Consider the following 20,388-nt stretch of genomic DNA (forward strand, 5'->3'; position numbering starts at 1 on the left):
TAGCTGGGATGGCGTTTATGCATTTGGGAAGGGAAGTGAAAAGCTTTCTCCTTTGTATTTACACTAAATAATGGATTTGGCAGCTGTCAGTTCTTCAAATGCATATACGCATATGATTCCATCCCAACTACCAGATTCCAAACTGGGTCTAATTGATCAAAATAATGGAATGAGAATCCTGGGAATTCAATTCTTGAAATTTAATTCCCTACAATTCCACGAATCCAAATAGGCCCTAAGGGAAATGAGTTGTTGCACAATGCAGGTTAAGATAAAAAAAAGTTCACAAACTTTATCACATTTTATGTGATGCCAAAGAAATCCATTTGTCCTAGACACAGCTAAGTACATCCTTCTTTTTTTATTTATGCACATGTTCGCGTAGGTAATGGAAAAAGAAATAATAAAGCAAAGTATAAGGGAATGCTCTCTTTTTTTATGTGCAAAATTCTGATTTTTATTAATGCTCAATGTGATGGGCATGCTTTTGTACATTTGGTAAGGAAGGCATGTGAATGCCATCAAGTTTAGGATGTCACGAGTTCAAAACCCCAAGAACCTGGGTTTTACACCAAATGAATGTGGTTAGAAAAGCGGTTATAATCTTGTTATAAACAAATAAAAAGACATGATGAGTATGTGAGTAACAAATGGACCATCAATACCCGTTTAATACTTTGAGTTAGAGATGGTGGGGGTAATTTAAAATGAAAAATGATTGTATTGTACTACAAATTTGATGTGTTTTCCTAAATGCCCTACAAATTTTGAAATCTGCTTGATATCCAATTTCACAAGTTGTTGTCTTTTTTTAGAACCTTGTTACCCTTAACACGAGTGAATCACCCATTTTCGTGTGTTACATCACAACACTCTCCCAATCTTGCTAAATCTCACTAAAAACAAAATTTGCACAATATTTATGTAGAAATCATGAATTTTGCATAATACATGATGCAAAAATGACTATAAATCCCAAAAAAGTAGATTCACATAATGAACGTGCGCATCTTCTCTGTCTCGCAACCCTCATATGAAATTCTTTTTCGTTTCTTTTGCAACCCCATAAATTATGAATTTTGAGACACTTCTAGCAAAAATTCATTACTTGCAAGTTTTGTCAAGAGTTTCACTTTGGTGGTTACAAAGGTCTACCATCGATGCAGAATTCATGAAAAGTTTTCAGAATTCACGTATTTTTTCACATGTTACCTTTCAACAATGCAAGTATCTGTTTTAGCATGCGAATTTACCTGTATATATAGGCGATTAGAGTGCAAATTTCGTTAAGAGTTTCGCATTGGTGGTTGTAAAATTCCTGAAATGTTTGCAAAATTTCTGAAAGGTTCGAGAAAATCGTGAAGTTTCATATGAGGTGATGCAAAATTCTTGTTCATTATGAGAATTCTGTAAATAATGAAAGTGACTTTTCATTTCTTAAAACCTTCTATGTGTAACCTAGAGCTATTTTCTCATAACCTAGGGTTCTTGTGGTCCCCAAACTTTCTATCCAGGCAAAATTTTTGACAACTATTTTCGATGAATATTTTTGGTGAAATATTTGGAGGAAATTTGCATAAATCAATCTTCAATTCAAACATATTTTAAACTTCATTTCAAACTGGAATTTGTCTGTTATTACACAATTCAATCTTCAATTCAAACACACTTTAACCTTCATTTCAAACTAAAAAAAACTCTATTTTATACAAAATTCAAATTTCATTTCAACACAGTAATATGTTACAATTCAATCTTTATTTTAAATTGTGTATATAAAATTTAAACTTTATTTCAACACAGACACATGCTATATATATAATTCAATCTTTATTTCAAACTTCTATTTAACATAGTCACATGTTATATATACAATTCAATCTTCAATTCAAAAACATTTCAAACTTCAATTCAATAAAGTGTCACCTGTTATATATACAATTCAATCTTCAATTCAAGCACATTTCAAGCTCCATTTCAACAAAGTGTCACATGTTATATATATAATTTAATCTTTAATTCAAACATATTTCAAACTTCATTTCAACACAAGCATTTGTTATATAGACAATTCAATCATTATTTTAAATACATTTCAAACTTCAATTCAACAAAGTGTCACCTGTAATATGCATAATTCAATCTTCATTTCAAGCACACATGCATATACAATTCAAACTAGTTAAATTGTTACACAACAATTAAATTACAACTTTATTTATAATAATACACATAACAAAGTTTAATGTTGTTTATATTTTACAAAATAATCTAAAAATATGCAATCAATGTTCATATTGCTTAAGGCACAAAAATAACCCCTTGTCTACATTATCCATGTTTTCGATAAGGTCAGCTTGACTTTGTAGGATAGCATTCTTTGCTTTAAGCAACTCCCTTAGCCTGCCAATTTATTCCCTTAAAAGGGTCACCAATACATTCACTTTGATAGCACTTTTTATTGTGTGCTTCAGACTCCTTGCCCTAACTTCCTCCTCCATAAATGAGTTGTTGATGTCTTCTTCATTATTGTACCAGTCTTCAAGTTTGAATTTAAATAATATCAAGTAATCCTTTTTCATATTCTTGAATGTGTCATGGACGGTTTTGCTTACTACACCAGGGTGACAAGGTGGTTGCAGAACAAAACCAAATTGCCAGACCACTTGGTTGGCTAGTTGATGTTCAACTTCATTTATGTTATGCAACCAAATATTCATCCTCGTAAGGCCCTTCATTGCCACAACCACATCTTGTTTATCATCATCCACTACATCTATAAAGGGACACCATATTGCTTATGATAACATTTCATTCATAGTTGGTCATATATCGCATTATAGCAAAAAACATAAGAAATTATTTCAAGAGTACTTACATGTGTCATGGTCATCTTAAATAATTTTACAACGTAAGCATCTTTGCTAATATGAGGACTCAACCCTCTTCTATCATTTCTACCCTCATCATTATGTGATTGTCTCCACATTGCAATACGAGGAAATTCAGAAAAAATGTCATCTCAGAGGTCTTTCAATGGATATGTACTCAATATCCATACCTGAAAGGATTAATACAAATTAACATATAATATAGTACATTAATAATTTTTACATAATGTTTAAGTATAACTCAAAAGTAAAGGAAAAATAAAAAAATAAATACATCCAACAATATCAATATTTTAACGATGTTTTTCTATCATTCTTGCATTCATTCAAACTTGTATATAGATGTGCAAGTGCAGCAACTCCCCATGTGTACTTCTCAACGTGATCCAGTGAGTAACTTTTTCAAGTAAATAACAATCCATGGATCGTCTTTCCAATAGTGTCGATGAATAAACAAGTATACAAAAAGTAGAGCAAAAATGCTCGAACCTCCATGTCCAAACTATAAATGTTCTTCCTCCAAAATTGGGTAGCTTCACATTCAAACTTTGTGAAATAGTAGGATCATGTAGCTCCCCAACCATCCTAACTTGAGCTTATTTGTAAGACTCATAATGTTTTAGAAAAAATTTTGAATAAATCCATGAGGTATGTTATGAAAAAATAGCATATGAACCTGAAATGTGAAACAAATAGATTTTAATGAACCAATTATATTTATGACATTTGTATCATTACAAATATATGCTCAATCAGTCAGAGAGTCATAACTTCCTCTCTGAGTAAAATTAGAAGATTTCAATGAGACAACTTTTATAGTTTTATCGATATAAAGATAATGGCATACTAAAAAATTTTGAAAAAAAATTACCGAAACCCCAAAAATGCACAGGACCCACAAAAATGTTGGGAGGCTCCATGTAAAAATATCTCAAAAAATATCTGGTGGAATCCATAAAATATCTCATGAAAAAATCCAAGTGGGCCCCACACAAAAGGAACCACTTGTCCTTATCTTGAAAGAGAAGGGTAAAAAGGATATGCCTTATCCTTTAAAAGGATAAGGCTTATCCTTAGGGAAGCTTATCCTTTTGCCTATAAAAGGAGCCCCCCTCCCCTTTTAGAAAAATCCCCCTCTCTCTCTACCTCTTTCTCTCTCTAGAACCTCCCCTACCTAACCTAGACTACCTAAGCCCACTTGACCTAGTTCTGACCTAGCTTGAGCCCAACTGGGTCTAGTTAAGCTTGATCAGGACAAGCCGCTTTTGGTTCTAGCCTATGTCTGACCCACCTAACCTAGACCTAGTATACTTGAGCTAAGTCTGAACCCACCTGACCCAATTGACTTAGACCGAACTCAGTTGGGTCAAAACCACTTGGTCTTAGCAGCTTGACCTGCTCTTTTTTTTTCTCAACTAGGTCGAACCCATCTGGCGCAGTTTGGTCTTTCTAAAGAATGTTCAAACCCAGTTTAACCGAAACTAGGTTTGAAGTGGGCTAAACGCAATTGAAGTTACTTTCACCTGTTAAAGGGTAAGTGTGCACGCCGATCTCTCTCTATCAAGTCATTATTAATTGTTGTGGTGTGGTATAGATCATATACATTCCTAAAAAGAGTATCTGACCCTAGTCATTGGTTTACGTAGGACACTTCGATGTTCACGTGCATACCCTTGCGACTATCGTTGGATATTTATGTTGAAAATATGGTATATGCATTTATAAAAATAGTATCTAGTTCTAATCATTGGTTTATGCCCTCTAAGACACTTTGGTATTCATATGTGTTCCCTTGCGACTATCGTTGAATATTTTTCGATAAAGGCTCTTGCTTTTTGCAAATATATATGTATTTGCTTATGCTTTTAAGATTATTGTCACGTTGAATGATGTCAAGACTCTTGCTTTTTGCATATTACATATATATGTATTTGCTTATGCTTTTAATATTGTCATCTGATAGAACGATGCCAAGGCTCTTGCTTTCTGCAAATATATATGTATTTTCTTTCTGCAAGTTATTTAGTTCGGTTTTTTTCGCTGAATATTAAATATGGATTCATTTACGCTGTTGCGCTATATCGCATAGGCTCATTCTTATATTACATATAATTATGCATAAGTGAGTATTCAAATGGAGATCAACCCCTATCGCCAATGCGATTCTATATACCACTTCTCGATCAAGATTCTAATTGACAAAAGAAACCCCTATTAGAAAAGCTTCGCTCTTGTGCAAAACTGGTTTTTTGTAAAAGCCTAAATCACTTGCGCATGGCCTAGCTAAGGCTTAAGGTTCCAACAAACCCTGATAGATGCAAAGTATGCATAACGATGCACATCTATCCTCAAGTTAAGTGTAGCATTTTCTCTATCAAAGAGAGGAAGTGCTGCCGAATTTTCTAAAAAGATACTCACCGAGCTTAAAAGATCACAACACTTTCTTCGTCAAAAAGAGAAAGTGCTACCAAAAATTCTGAGAAAAGCTCAACAAAGCTTAGAAAGAACGTAGCACGTACTCCGTTAAAGAGATGAGGTGCTGCCTAATTTCTAACAAGTACTTTCTATAAGTAGAAAGGGTCATCATGCTTCCTCTGTTAAACAGAGGAAGTGCTGCTGGATTTTCTGGTTAAAGACTTTCCTAGACTAGTTTGAATGGCATGATGATGCCTCTATTGTCGGAACGTTGCTGGAATGACTCGTTCCACCTTTGCCTATAAGGGCACCCTACTCGTAAGGGCCGGTGCATCAGAATAGTTGTTGTGCTTTAACTAGGCTAAGTGCTCGATGCGACTACTTACGTCGAATAGTCGATTTGATGTGATTGTGATACATGCATGCTCATGTAAAATATTGATATACAACTAGACTCATAAGAGTCGAAGTGCTAGAGTTCGTTGTCCACCCGAAAGAGGTGAAGTGCTCATCAAGGCCATAGATGCCGAGAGTAGAGTTATGCATGCATATGAATAAAAATTAATGATAATCCCTTGACCACACGGCTGGACCATGCTTCAGAATACTAAATGGGGTTGGGGTGCATATTCCCTTAGTGCAGAATGCACGGGTTGCCCGAGTGGCATTCAAATATCCTATAAATAACACTTATGCCGCTGAACCCCTTAAGAACTATTGCTTATTGTGGAAGACAATGATAGTACAGACGCGAGTGACACATATTTATTATGAATCGATAGAGTTCAAGAAACCTCCCATCACTCAGGAGGTTTGAAAGTTGGGTTATCCTTAAGATCTAAGGATTGAACCCCACTACTGCAGTAGTGGATGCATCCAAAATGGCTTGTTAGGGTTATCTTGATATGAGTTCTACTGCCTTATCATAGACAGGGTCATCAGGCCTCTGTGGTATCTAAAATAAATAGAATAATAAACCCCCAGAACATCATGTTAATGCCGAAGTTGAAGCTTCTCTCATGTACCAAGGGGTGAACGATTAATATCGAAACAATGCATTAGTTCTAGGTTTAGTGATGTATGAATGTATGAATGAATGTGCATTGTTCTGATAAGTCTTGCATAACCTTGTGAAAGGTGTCAAAATTGGTATACTATTGGACCGATAGGGAAAAGATCTGTATTCTATCTGCACGACTAAGCTAAGCTTGAAGAACTCATGCTTGGATTCGTGGGATACGAATGTGACAAGTCTTTGAGACTTGAGCTCGATGTTCCATTTGAGGCCCTAAAGAGGCTCATGTGATATATGTCAAGTCTTGGAGACTTGAGCGAAATATTTTAATCGTGTCCTTGGGAAGGCTTTTGTGATATACGCTAAGTCATGGAGACTTGAGCGTCATTATGGCGAACTATGGCCCTAAGTGGTTTGTATATTTTCACGAGTTTATACTTGTTTTGCTTTGAATGTTTTTTTACCAGACCAACGATGGTTCTGACCTCGTTTAATAGAGAATGAAGGTGTTGAACTTGCGATATGATATGCAGAGCAAGGCGGCATCAAGTTTCAGGGTTTCTCCAAACAGTGTTGTACTTCTTTCTTTATAAAAACTAGTTTCATAGAATATTGTTTTTCTAAGCAATGATGTTTGTAATAAACAACTCATTTTTATAAATGGAATACTTTAGTGGTCAATGAGTGCTTCTAAAACTGATGACTTTGCTGCTAAAAACCTTTTCTAAGTTTTGTTATAAAGAAAAAAAAATCCATGAATTTTTTACTTAGTATTGTTTTGAAAATTGAGGGTGTTACACTGTCACCTTCGAACGTATCCTCTCCTATTTCTAGGAGCACTTGACCCAAGTGCTTGAAATCTCCTCATTGATGTTCGGTCATTGACTCTCTATAGTACTTAAATTTGGTGATTTGTGCCATGTCCTCTAATGTAATGGTCATCTCAATGCTTCTAAACTGAAATGTCTTTGTTGAAGGATTCCAGAAATGGACAACAGACTATAGCAGACTGTGACCTATGTTCCACAGTGTGATCTCCAAGAGTTTTTGGAAACACATCCAATCCAGTCAATCCTTCACGTTCTCTATCAGTCTTGAAACCATAAGTGTTCTCAAAATCAGTAAAATTGATGCATACGAAATGTTGGACCCTTTGAATATTCTCCATGTAGATACTAAATACACAAACCAATATAACATTATAAAGATTGAAATGCAGACTCAATCTACTTATCTGTAACATAAAAGCATGCTTACATACACAAATTGAGAAAAGTACCTCTAGACGAACATCAGACTTCATTGGCCATTGCAACCTTTTCCTCGAAGCATGCACTATCTTGAATCCTTGGGGAGGAGAAACCTCCTGTGCACTCTCCAATCCAGCCTCACTCTCCTTCACTTCTGGGCCTTTACTCTTCTCTACTCTCTAACCTACCCTTGCATCCTCCCCTTGCTGAGATAGCTCTTCTATCTTTGTATATGATGTTTTTCCTCTATTCTCCATTTCACCTCTACAATTATAGGTGGCCACATCTTCAACTTGATCTAGTCGGGAATGAGGTTAGCAACAACCTCAGGGTGAGCTAATGGCTCAAACTTCTTCACTAATGGGTCCCTCTTCCCGATTTTAAACAGAAAATGATTGTATTGTATGGCAAATATCACTAAAAATAAAATCCGCACAAAGTTTCCATGGCACTAATTTTGCACAATATCCAGTGAAAAACTCTCGACAATCCTTGCACAAATCCCTCACGAGTTTCACAAATATATGACTAAAATCATGATAATCCTTGCAAAAATCCATTACATGTGAATTTCGTCAAGAGTGTCACGATGGTAGTTGTAAGAGTGCACTTTCAATGCAAAAATCATGAAAAGTTTGCAAAATTGATGGACTTTTGCATGCAGTGGATTTTAAGAGATGTGAGATTTTGTTTTAGCATGAGAATTTACCTGTATATATAGGGTTTATGTTTATTTATTTTTGTTTTTTCATTTGTATATGGAAAGAGCAGTAACCCTTTTTCTCTAGAACCCTAACCCTTTTCACTGTAGCCCTGCGGCAATTTGTGTGAAAGTTTATTTGCTCCATTTCATCATTGATTGACTTCTCCGATTAAGTTTTTTGCTCCATTCTAACGTTAATCGACTTCCTCGATTAATTTTTTTGCTCCATTTTTGTGATTCTTGTTATTTTTAAACTTTTTTTTATAGATATTAGCAGTTAATAGCCTTATAGTGTTTTTGTTTGGTTATTGTTGTGGATGTATTATATATGTTTCCCTATTCTGGATGTTTTATTTATGACAACCTATGTTTTATTTAATATTTGACACATGAAAATTACACCTGTATTATAACACCCCAAAGTTATAACCTAAAAAAAATGGGTAATTTTTTTTTAACAAGGGAATACAACCATTGCATGCGTTATACACCTTGGGTGGGTTATAGAGAACAAAAGACCAACATTATCAAACCATATCATAATATAAATCCTTTAACAGAATAGATTATTCGAATATTAGAGTTTATTATAGTTTTAAAACAAATATCAAACTAAGATTAATCAAATATATTGCATTGCACCCTTTCGCAACATTCTCGCAACTGCTCCTATGCTGATTCCTAATCACTTGTAGGTTTTTAGGAAAAATCCTATCAGACTACACTAGTCCCAGTAGGATAATACAATGACAATGAGTGCATACACAACATCAAGAATATACACATGTATCAAACAATTATGTTGGTTCATAATAACATGCGTACATATGAATAATTATAATAATTCAATTCAGATTAACACAACCACAATGATAACTATAACAAGTTTATAAACACATATATCATTGCACAACTACACTTGTGATATCAGAGACCATGTTCTAACTTAGGTAACAAATTGTTTCATACAAGATTAATAAGTTGTGGGTATATGAGAGCTAGTCTGAATTTCCAGCCCGACCTACTACGACATTTATTATGCCAAAATTCTCAATTTTAATCGAGTAGCCACGGGGGAAGGTTCTAACTATGGTGGTCCATGATCGAGAGAGATTTCATAAATGGTGACAACTGGGGATCGATCCAAGGACAAACCGCATTGGTAGTCCAGGTTTTCTAACTCCAAGACCGTGGGAACCAGTGAGACATCGCGCCCTAAAAAACTACTGGTAAAGTAGTGTGTATTCCTACCCTCTCCAGGTAGCTTGAGTTAACTGAAACTGCGCACTTTTAATATCAGGGTACATAGCCTTTTACATAGGGGTACCAGGACCCAAGATTTTCAGTACACCCTTTTTACATATCCAGAAATAATTATGGGGTTATCTTTAAGGCCATAGGTTAGTGCAGTAATTTACATTTAAGGGGACACAGACCAATGCATTATGTCTAAGGCTCTATCTAGAACCAATGCTCAACATCCACATAAAAAACATTCATAAAATCCATGATGCCACTACCCAATGCATGTTACAATTAACAAATACATGCACTTACAACTCCATATCCATTATAGGTAACATGTCACGTGTCTGAGCATCATCATGGACACATATATTATATCATTCATACATACTGAATATCACATCATAACAGTATTTATAAATTAAACTTTATCATATCTCAGGCATAGCATCTCAAACATATCACCCGAACAGTTTAGGCATAAAAACTATATCTGCAAAAATTTGTATTCAGTACAAAATCACCCATGAATTTTAAAAAAAATAGATCAAATCATCAAACTTTTACTGGAGATCAATGTAGATGTTACAAAAATATAAAAAGAAACCTTGCCTCGTTTGAACTTCGGATGAGGAAACTAAAATTCCTACACCCAAGTCCATTTTCTTTCACAAAAATAGACATGTCCACGACAGGTTCTTCAATAATAAATCATGCAGGAATTATTTCAACATAAGAAAATTCATGTATTTTTATAGTGATTAGATTTATGAGATTACAAAAAATCCACAAAAAACCTAGTCCAAAACGGATTTTGACAGAACTTTAAAAATATATTTTACTCAACCATTTTTATAAATTTGTAGAACAGTTATAGGAGATTCTTGGTTCTAGAGCCAACTTCTCATATTTTTCATTTTTAATCCATATTGAATCAGTGTACAAGAATTTTTGTGTGTGCTCAAGTAAAACAATATTAACATCCATAAAAATTTAGGTCATGGATCAAGACCAGATTAAGAGAAACAATTCTAACAAAATCTGACAGGTCATTTTCTTTTCTTGTCAGGGCAGAAAAATAGGCTGATATTGCAGAGGTCATATCTTCCCAACCACAAGTCAGTTTGACCAAATTTTTCTTCCTAGCTCTTCTGAATTTTGTCTAAAATAACATGCTAAAGTTTGACAAATTTTGAGTTCCTGGTTTTGTAGCAACAAATTTTACATTGAGCATAGTTGGGTCCCAAACACGACAAAAACAAAAATCAAGGTTTCTTAAAATTAAACACCAAATCAAGAAAGTCATCTAAATGAATTAACTCCATGAAAATTCAAAAAAATCATATACATGCATACTAAACAAGTGCTGAAGCATATATCAAATCCACATAAGTGGATCATCTCTATTATGAAAACAAATTCGTAAATAAAAATCATGCAAACCCATTTTTCGGTAAAAGGTCCCCATAAACCCTAATCGAAAAGCTTACACAACCTTATTTATGTATTTATATTTTAGACAAGCATAAACACATTAAATGCACATAAATAAATTGCAAACCATGCTAACTATGCTCTTTAAATAAAACCTTTGAATGGTTTATGCAATACATATCAAACTTTTCCCAAAATAAGGATCAAACACCAAAAACATTTTTTACAGGGCATATTTATTTAATCGAACACCATTATAGACCCTTTTTATTTTGGTTTTTGCATAAAAAAATTTATTCATATGCTTTCTAAAATCAACACGAACCTCTGCGATGAAACACAAAATCTAAATCATCATGTTTTGCCCATAGATCAAAATCTTGCATTTTTGAAGGGTCCTTCAAAATTGTTTTTCTCAAAATCCATATAGATTTATCAAAACTCTACAAAATCATCATAGGATAATATCAATCAGATCAAACACTGATTTACTATGCAAAAATCATCACAAATTTTGTTGGAATCACACAAAAATTGATACATCATAAGTCTTTGAGTTTTTTCCTTCAAAATGGTTTCTGAGAAACATCACAAGTCTTGGAAATCTTTTCAAAAACTAATCACACATGTCCATGGTGGTTCCGTGGTTGATGTTCAGGTCATCATTAGATATGGAACATCCCACATGTATGGCATCCTTGAGGCCATGCACACAAATAAGCCATGTAAAACCCTACCTGAAACCAGTTTGGGAGGATGTTGATTGCTTCACCACCACCTTCTTGACCTCCTTCCAGCTGTAGCACCTTCAATGGCTGCTACACCACACACCCAAGGCTCCTTCTTCAAAGGATCATGAATAGAGGAGGGAAGGAGGAGATGGCACACACAAAAAAAAAGAAACAATAAACTAGAGAAGAAAGGGGAGAAAAAAAGAGAGAGCAAGGGAAGGGTGTGTGAGGGGTCTTCTTATAGACCTCCTCCCAGCCTTCCTCTCTCCTTTCTCTTTCTAATTACCAACCTCAAAGGGACTCTCTCACCAAACTCATTTTTTTGAGGGGGAGAGTCCCAAGGCGGTTCTAAGTTCAAGAGAGTTTCAAGCGTCCACAAGCCATAGGACTCCCAATTCATTTGGGAGCCTACTTATTTTATTTTATTTTATTTTTCTTCTTTATTTTCATTATCATCATTTAGTTAGAAATGAATGTACAAGAGAGGTGGGGACATCCCACTCTCTTGGGTTTTTCCTTATAAATTATCTATAATAATTGCCACCTGGCATTTTGGATCGTGTTAAATCCCACGTAGAGGTGTGTCCCATCTATGGTCCCATATAATTGAAAATAGAGATCCAAATGACCTCCAACAAATTTCGAGATCAAATTCACTAATTGGATTTTCAACTGAATAAAATAAATTATCCATAAAAGATGTATTAAATTATCCGAATCCAAAATTAAGTCTAGTTAAATACTAAATCTAACTGAGATATACATTTACATTTACATTTATTTTCTAGATAACTTATCATTTATTTTCACATTCACCTTCAAAATTTACCTCTATTGAACATTAAATTAAGCAAAGATATTAGATACAATTCAACATCAATTAAGATTAAATTCATCATTAATTCAAGAAATTTAAGAAAATCAAGAATCACATTCAGACCATAAATGCACAAAAATTCATATTTATTTATTTTTATTTTAGAAAAAAATGTCAGATGTTACATTCTACCCCCTAAAAAAAAATTTCATCCTCAAAATTAGATACAATGACTATACAAATAAACTGGGATATTTTTCTCTCATATCCACTTCGAGTTCCCATGTACACTCTTCGATACTATGATGCCTCCAACACACCTTAACAAGAATGGTTTTGGATCTTCGAAATTGATCTCTTCGATCTAGAATCTCAATTAGCACTTCCTCGATGATCTGGTCTTCATGAATATCCAAATCCTCATATTGAATACAACAACAACAACAACTACTACGCCTTCATCCCAAAATAATTGGGGTCGGCGATATGAACCAAAAAAGAAAATCATTATGGGTCTTCCACATGAATCCTTCTCCTCCAATCATTTCTATCCAATGCCATGTCCTTGGTGAGGTTCAAAGCATTCATATCCTTTCCTATCACCTCCATCCATGTCTTCCTAGGCCTACCTCGACCTCTTTTAACTAATATATTTTCCCATTTCTCCATCCTTCTAACTGGAGCATCATTAGGCCTTCGCCGAATATGTCCAAACCACCGTAAACGATTCTCTCTCATCTTATTTTCAATGGGTGCAACGCCTACCCTCTTACGTATCTCTTCATTCTGAATCTTATCTTTTATTGTATTTCCACACATCCATCTCAGCATACGCATCTCAGCTACACTCATTTTTTGAATATGATGTCTCTTGGCAGCCCAAAATTCCGTACCATATAGTAAAGCAGGCCTAATAGTCGTCCTATAAAACTTTCCCTTCAACCGCAATGGCATTCTATGATCGCACAACACTCCAGTTGCACTTTTCCATTTCATCCACCCAACCTTTATCCTATGATTTACATCTCCATCAATTTCTCCATACTTTTGAATGATAGATCCCAAATATTTGAAACAATCATCCACCGGTATTTCTTGCTCACCAAGCTTCACTACACTCTCATCATTACTTTGTTGCTTACTAAACCGACATTCCATGTATTCTGTCTTACTCTTACTCAACTTAAAACCTCTTGCTTCTAATGTCTGTCTCCATAATTCTAACTTAGCATTAACCCCAGCTCTAGACTCATCAATCAAAACAATATCATCAGCAAACAACATACACCATGGCACATTTTCTTGAATTGATCTCGTAAGCTCATCCATCACTATAGCAAATAAGAAAGGGCTTAAAGCAGATCCTTGATGTAACCCAACCGTTATAGGAAAATTGGTTGTCACCCCTCCACAAGTGCAGACATTGGTTACTACTCCTTCATACATATCTTTAATTATTTTAATGTACTTGAGAGACACACCTTTCTTCATCATTGTCCACCAGAGAACGTCCCTAGGTACTCTATCGTATGCCTTCTTTAAATCAATAAAAACCATATGCAAATCTTTATTCCTCTCTCTATTTCTCTCGATAAGTTGTCTAAGAAGATGTATAGCTTTCATAGTTGATCTTCCAGGCATAAAACCAAATCCTCATATTGAATAACGTGAGATAAATCATGGATGTACTTCCACAACATTGAAACATGAAAGGCATTATGTATCTATGAGTATTGATAAGGCAAAGCCACCCTATATGCTGCCTCACCAACTCGCTCCAAAATTTCAAAAGGGCCAACATATATAGGACTCAATTTGCCCTGTTTGTAGAATCTAAACTCACTTTTTGTAAGAAACACTCTAAGAAAAACAAAGTCTCCTACCTCAAAAGTGAGTTTCCATCTACGCTAGTCTATGTAACTCTTATGCCTACTCTGAATTGTCAAGAGAAGTTCTTGTATCTTCTATACCTACTCAGTGTAGTGTTCAATAACCGCTAGTGCATCAACTGACCTCATACCAACCTTGTCCCAATAGAATGGTGATCTCCATGGTCATCCGTACAATGACTTAAAGAGCGCCATCCCTATATTCGAGTGGTAGTTGTTGTAATAGGCAAACTCTACCAAAACAATGTGTTTGTCCCACTCGTCCTTCTAATCTAGGATGCATGCTCTTAGTATGTCTTCCAATGTCTGAATAGTCCGCTCAAACTGGTCATCCATCTAGGGGTGAAAGGTTGTATTAAACCTCAACTGTGTACCTAAAGCCTTCTAAAGCTGTCCTCAAAACTTTGATGTGAACCTCGAATCCATGTCTAATATGATAGATAGTGACACTCCATATAACTGCACTATCTTCTGAATGTATAAATTTTCCAGGCTCTCCAACGACTAACTGAACTTGATAGGTAGTAAATGGGATGACTTGGTGAGTTTATCAACAATTACCCAAATAGCATCCTTACCCTTTGGGTCCAGGGTAAACCTACCACAAAGTCTATCATGATTTCTTCCCACTTCCTCTAAGGGATTTCGATCTGCTGTAATAACTCGCCAAGTCTCTGGTGCTCTATCTTGATTTGTTGATAAGTCAAGCACCTAGACACGTACTAGGACACTTCCTTCTTCATATCCGTCCACCAATAACTGAAAAAGTTAATGGGTACATGTAAAGATTGGGCTTTTATTACAGAGGTATAAATGTAATTAAAGTTGTTCAAACTATTTACCTCCTTTGCAGATCCTTGTATATCCTGGTATAACCAGAGTAGATGGTGTACCTGCTCCTGTAGGCCTCATTTAGAAGCTCCTCTCGAATATGCGGGTCACTAGGCACCCATAGCCTATGCCCAAACGAGATGCTCTCATCCCCTTCTAGGTGTAGGGATGACTCATCTTGCTTGCAAGCATCCAACATCTATGTTAACTGTGGATTCTCTTTCTACTTTTCGATGATTCAGTCTATCAATTCGATCCTCACTACCATACTAGAAATGCCAATATTTCTCTGAGCTGATCTGAACGGATTCCACTCAATGAGATCTTCGGTCAGACTCTAAAGGTTAGCCAAACATTGCTTGCCTTGTGGCTAAGGGTGTCTGCAACTGTATTCATTTCCCTAGGATGGTAGGCAATAGAGAAATCATACTTGATAAATTTGAGTCATCTTCGTTGCCTCATGTTAAGCTCCTTCTAGGTAAAAAGATATTTGAGGCTCTTCTGGTCGATAAATATCTTAAACTGCTCATCGTACAAGTAATGCCTCCAAATCTTTAAGGCAAAAACCACTGCAACCAACTCTAGGTCATGAGTAAGTTAGTTCCTCTCATGTACCTTCAATTGTCAAGAGGCATAGGCAATCACCTTCCCATACTGCATAAGGACTCCACCTAGTTTTGTACCCGATATGTTCGTGTATACAACGAAATTGCCTTGTCCTGATGGCAAGGTCAACACTGAGGTCATAGTCAGCTTCTCCTTCAGCATTCTGAAACTCTCTTTGCACTTAACATCCCAAATAAACTTTGTTTATTTGCATAGAAACTTCATCATTGGCAAGGCAATCCAAGAAAAGTCTTCGATGAACTGACTATAGTACCCTGCTAAACCAAAAAAACTATGAATTTTACTGATATCTGTCAGTGGCTTCCAATTCAAAAATGCCGCCAACTTCAAAGTACCAGAGAAACCAGTATAAGGAATCCAACATCTAAAAAATATTCAAATCTAACTCCTCAAAATTTCATTAAAATGATCAATTACCTTGGAAAGATCTACGGATACACCATCTTTAGAGATGACATGGCCCAAAAACATGATTTTATCGAGCCAAAATTCACACCTACAGAACTTAGCATAAGGTTAATGCTCCCTAAGGGCCTCCAAAATGATCCTTAAAACCCTATGCCAGTCCATATCCTCCAAATACACCAAAATGTCATCTAAGAACACAATAACGAAGGAATCCAAATAGGGTTTAAACACCCTATTCATGAGGCGATGAAAGTTAATAAGGGTGTTCATGAGTCCAAATGGCATAACCATGAACTCATAATGTCTGTTACGCATCCTAAATGTTGTCTTAGGAATGTCCTTATCCCTAATCATCAGTTGATGATATCCCGATCACAAATCTATCTTCGAAAATACCTTCAAGATACAATCAACACAAAGAATCAACATACTCTATGTTCTAAAAAAGATATTAGATCTACAACTCAATTCCACAATTACCTTAGCTTTCTGAAGTTGGTCAAACGAGTATTCAATCCTCGGCAATGAGTACTTAATCTTCATTGTTGCCTAGTTTAGCATCCTGTAATCGATGCATAGCCTCATAGATTTATCCTTTTTTATGAAGAGGATTGCGCTCTCTATGGCAAAACACTAGAGATAATAAATCCTTTCTTAAGCAGTTCCTGCAATTGCTTCTTTAGCTCCTCTAACTCAGTTGGCACCATCCAATAAGGGGCTTTAGAGATTGAAATTGTACCTCATGCATGGTATCCCACCACTTTTCTGTGTGTTCCTTGAGATGATAAGTCCCAAAGCTAACCTTCTAATCTTTCGGCATGTTTAATAACCGAATGATGCACTCAATCTCTCGCAACCAGGCCTTCGTGGCTTTAGGGACTACCTTACCCTTGAAAACCAGAGGGTTTAGATCCATAAAATGCTTATAGGTAATCCCTCCACCACCTGTTGCATGCTGCCCCTAGGCAACGTGCTGCAAATTGGCGCCCATCTATTGTATATTAGTTGTCTGCTGCTACACAACCCCAGTGAGGTTGTTCAAAGCATCCATAATAGTGTTCACCCTTGCTGCCCACACCATCTATAAGGGCAACAAAAGTAAACCTTCTCATAATAAAAAACTTAAACAATAAATAGTAATACTTACAGAGCATTGTTGGAGTGCTGGAAGTGCCATGGACCAAAAATTCACTCATTTTAAAACAATTAAACTCTGATATTCTATAAAAAATAGAGTTGTTCCCAAAGATTTAACCTTGGGCTCTGATACCAATTCTATCACTCAAAAGTTATAATTGAACAAAATGGGTAAATTTTTTATTTTTTATTTTTAACAGCGGAATACAACCATTGTGTGCATTATACACCTTGGGTTGGTTACAGAGAATGGAAAACCAATATTATCAAACCATATTATAATATAAATCCTTTAACAAAATAGATTATATAAATATCAGAGTTTATTATAGTCCCAAAACCAATATCAGACTATGCTTAATCAAATAGATCACATAGCACCCTTTCGCAGCATTTCTACAATCGCTCCTATGCTTATTCCTGATCACCTATAGGTTTTTGAGAAAAATCTCGTCAAACTGTACTAGTCTCAGTAGGATAATACAATGACAATGAGTGCATACACAACATCAATAATATATATGTATCAAACAATTGTGCAAGTTCACAATAACATGCATATATCTTAATAATTACAACAATTCAATTCAGAATAACACAACCACAATGATGTCTATAACAAGTTTATAAGCACATATATCATTACACAGCTACACTTATAATATCAGAGACCATGTTCTAATTCAAGTAACAAATTATTTCATACAAGATTAATACCTCTCGGGTAAAGGAAAGATAGTCCACCTTCCCAGTCTGGCCGACTGTGGCATTTATTATGCCAAAATTCTCAATTTTAACTGAGTGGCCATGGGGAAAGGTTCTAACTGTGGTGGTCCATGATCGAGAGAGATTTCATAAATGGTAACAATTGGGGATTGATCCAAGGTTAAACCACGCCGATAGTCCAGGTCCCTAACTCCAAGACCACAGGAACCAGTGAGACATCGCTCCCTCAAAAAGTACTGGTGAAGGAGTGTGTACCCCTACCCTCTCCAGGTAGCTTGGGTTGACTGAAGTTGTACACCTTTAATATCGGGGTACATACCCTTTTTACATTAGGGTATCAGGACCCAAGATTTTCAGTACACCCATTTTATATCAAGGCAAATCTAGAAATATTTATGGGGTTATCTTTAAGGCCATAGGTTAGTACAACAATTTACATTCAAGGGGACACAACCCAATGCATTATGTTTGGCTCTATCTAGAACCAATTCCCAACATCCACATAAAAACATTCATAAAATTCATGTTTCCACTATCCAATGCATGTTACAATTAACAAATGCATGCACCTACAACCCATATGCATCACAGGCAACATGTCACATGTTTGAGCATTATATGTAATCACATAATATGCATAACATTCACATCATGCTAATCATCATGGATACAAGTATTATATCATTCATACATACTAAACATCACATCATAACAGCATGCATAAATTATGCTTCATCATATCTCAGGCATATCACCTGAATAGTTTAGGCATAAAAACTGTAACTGCAAAAATTTATGCGTCGGTACAAAATCACCCATAAATTTTATAGAATATCAATTCATCAAAAATTTACTGGAGATTTATGAAGACGTTACAAAAACACAAAAAAAACTTTCCTTGTTTGGACTTTGGATGAGGAAATTAAAATTTCTACACCCAGGTATGTTTTCTTTCCCAAAAATAAACATATCCACAATAGGTTCTTCAATAATAAATCATGTAGGAATTATTCCAACATAAGAAAATTTTTGTATTTTTATAGTGATTAGATTTACAAGATTACAAACAATCCATAAAAAACCTGGTCCAAAATGGATTCCTAAAGAACTTTAAAAATATATTTTACTCTGTCATTTTTATAAAAGTTATAGGAAATTCCTGGTTCTAGAGCCAAATTCCAATATCTTTTATTTTTAATTTGTATTGAATTAGTGTATAAGAAATTTTGTGTGTGCTCACGTATAACAATACTAATAGCCATAAAAATTTAGATCATGGAGTAGGATCAGATTAAGAGAAACAATTCTAACAAAATCCAATAGGTCATTTTCCTTTCTTGTTAGGGTAGAGAAACATGCCAATATTATAGAGATCATATCTCCCTAACCACAAGCCAATTGGACCAGATTTTTCTTCCCCGCTCTTCCAATTTTTTTTAAAATAACATAATAAAGTTTGGAGAATTTTAAATTCTTGATTTGGGAGTGATAGATTTTATATTGAGCACGGTCGAATCCCAAACAGGATAGAAACAAAAATCAAGGTTTCTTTAAATTAAAAACCAAATCAAGAAAGTTTCCTAAACTAATTGACTCCACGAAAATTCAAGAAAATCATATACATGTATACTCAACACAGTGATAAAGCACGTGTCAAAGCCACATAAGTGAATCATAACTATTTTGAAAACAAATCCATAAATAAGAATCATTCAAACCCGTATTTTCGATAAAAGGCTCCCATAAACCCTAATAAAAAAGCTTACACAACTTTATTTATGTATTTATATTTTAGAAATACATAAATACACTAAATGCACATAAATAAATTATAAATCATGTTAAATACTTTCTTTAAATAAAACTTGAATGGTTTATACAATATATATCAAGCTTTTCCCAAAATAAGGATCAAACACCAAAAACATTTTTCACAGGGCATGTTTATTTAATTGAACACTATTATAGACCTTTTTATTTTGGTTTTTTCATAAACAAACTGATTCATATGCTTTCTAAAATCAACACGAACCTCTACGATGAAACTCAAAACCAAAATCATCATGTTTTGCCCATAGATCAAAATCTTGTATTTTTGAAGGGTCTTTCAAAAATGTTTTTCTCAAAATCCATGTAGATCTATCAAAACTCTACAAAATCATCATAGATTAATATCAATCAGATCAAACACTGATTTACTATGCAAATACCATCACAAATCATTTTGAAATCACACAAAAATTGATACATATGAAATAGTGGGTTTTTG

This window comes from Nuphar pumila, chromosome 9 (genome assembly GCF_984573655.1).
Source record: "Nuphar pumila chromosome 9, dmNupPumi1.hap1.1, whole genome shotgun sequence".
Taxonomy (NCBI): domain Eukaryota; kingdom Viridiplantae; phylum Streptophyta; class Magnoliopsida; order Nymphaeales; family Nymphaeaceae; genus Nuphar; species Nuphar pumila.